This window comes from Olea europaea, chromosome 4 (genome assembly GCF_002742605.1).
Source record: "Olea europaea var. sylvestris chromosome 4, O_europaea_v1, whole genome shotgun sequence".
In the NCBI taxonomy this organism is placed as follows: domain Eukaryota; kingdom Viridiplantae; phylum Streptophyta; class Magnoliopsida; order Lamiales; family Oleaceae; genus Olea; species Olea europaea.
The window spans coordinates 13012764-13015237 of record NC_036240.1 but is presented as its reverse complement, the minus strand read 5'-3'; positions in this window follow the sequence as shown (position 1 = coordinate 13015237).

Below are 2474 nucleotides of genomic sequence, written 5' to 3'. Positions count from 1 at the left end.
GGTTTGAAATATTCTTGGTATTCTGCTCAAGAAAATGACAAGTTTGGTACTTAAAATACTTAATTTGGCTTCGATTTTTGACATTTCGTTTGTGTTAGTTGTTTTCTCGCTGGGGAGTTATGTCAATGTTAATTTAGATGATAACTTTGTGTCAACTTAGATGATAAAACGCAGCAGATATTGAAACAACTTATTGAACCTGTGCAACCCATATTATTGAAGTAGCAAATCCAAGGTACAAAGATGATGGCACCATAGTATGCCTAAAGTAGTTGCCTTGCAAGAATTTCAAAAATCCAACATAAATATGAAAAGTTTAACAGCCTGAACATTAATTAATAACAATGTTTGGAATATGGACGTTTGAACTCATTAAACAATCAGTATTAATTGCAAAAACATGCTGGGATCCCAAAGTCAACTGCGGTGCAATTTTCTAAAATCAATCCAAGTAAGGCTTAATTGTAGTGATCATACTAAACGAAATTCAATCCATGTACACCAACTATGATCCAAACTCATCCATTGTTGTCTTACAAACCACATTTAAATGCAGATTAGACATGCATAAAACTAAGAGATCATACTACTACTTCAACCAAAGACATGACTAAAATCACCCCTTCAAACTGAGCTCTTTCCTTCCCCGTCACATTTCTCGATTCCTTTTCCCTTGCTAAAAGTCATGTGCAACGAAATGTTGATGCCACGTTTCTCGCTAATTCTAGCTAGCCCATCAAATAATCTTGGAAGCTCTTCATCATCCTTTCCGGCACCTCATTGACCTTATCGTTAATAGAACTCGAATCCCCACCTAAAGCTTCATCTTTCACCCAATCGAAGTACCCACAATCATTGCTACAAGTAAAGAACAATCGGCCTTTGTTCCCGATATCCCATTCCACCTCAAAACATTTTTGATATCCATGGTCACAACTAGGGCACCGGAGTCTCAACTAGCATTGTTCGAAGTAGTGCGCTTTACTTCTACAACTGTGACAGACCCCAAAATTCCTTCCTCTCATTATAGTCGATTATTGCAAATGAAATCAAAAGGTTAGAAAACCTCATTGTAGATACATGATTGATTATCAATAAATAAGATTGATTATAGGATAAATAAAAACTCATGGGTTCATTTATTGTTAAACTATATCACCACAACTACAAAACCCAGAAAAAACATGTGCAGGATTGGGAGAGCAAAGGATGGTCGGGATTATATTTTTATTGCAAGTCTTCCGATGGGGATTGGGGAGTTCTGCAGAAGGGGTAGTGTCATCTTCAAATGTCCAGTTTATTGGAAATGTGTTTTGAATTTGTTATTACATTTTCAAAATCACAAATTCAAACACTTTAAGCTCGATATGTAAAACTCGTGACCAATCTACATAGTTTTCCTTCATGGGTTCACTTTATGCTCAAGCATGATATCTATTCTTTGATCCACACTCCACACAATCATCGATCGACGCAGAGAGAGAGAGAGAGAGAGAGAGAGAATCATTCATGTCCAAAGGGCTCAAAAACAATATAAACCTTCAACAGTGCATGAATTCGGAGACAACCTCATAATCCATGTCAAAAACCATTACCCAACCTGCTTACCCACTTTCCAATCTCAGAATCTATGGAAGACAACTATTTAAAAAACACTTACATTAGTGCCGGCGAATCGTGACTACTAAGGGTGTAAATGTGAAGGATGAGATGTTCCTTCGTCGGTGCCGCTGGTGGTGATGGCAAGTACGACAGCGCCCTTGGGTTCGGGAGGAGTCGTGTGTCGGTGTGATTTGGGGGCAATCGGGAGGAAGGTGTGTGTCAATTGAAATTCATTTGGGTTTAATAGGGAAGAAGTCGTGTGTTTTACTGCCACGTCAGCCATTTCAAATTTCTGTAAATTTTTTGTCAAATGTTCGTGCACCTATAGCGGGACTGTATGAGAAATAGTTGTTGAATCATAGTAGGCTCGTGCCAACAAACCATGAACAAAGATGCAGGACATATTCATCTGAAGGAGAAAAAGTCTCGACTTTCATCTTGACCAAATTCAATTTTTCCCATTTCTACAATTATGTAATTGCAAACTTTGTCCCCTTTTCTGAACTTTATATTAACGGTGATGTTCTCAACTGAAATTCATTAAAATTTCAGTTAAAAACATTTAAAGGTGCGTTTGATTGGAAAATGTGTTTTTCTCATCCAAATTTCTATTTTTGTGGTATTTGATTGACATTTTTTTCCAGGGAAAGTATATTCCTACTTTTGGTCATGTTAACATTTTGTCCTCAAAATCAAGAAGAATATTTTCTTTAAAGAAATAAGAATTTTATTTTCCAGGGAATCTATTCTTTCTTTTATCTCTCATCTATCATTTTTCTCTCATCTACACAACAATAAAAAATAGACAAATATAATATTTTCTATGTTGAAAATGAATCAAACACATTTAATTAATAATTTCCATACAAATA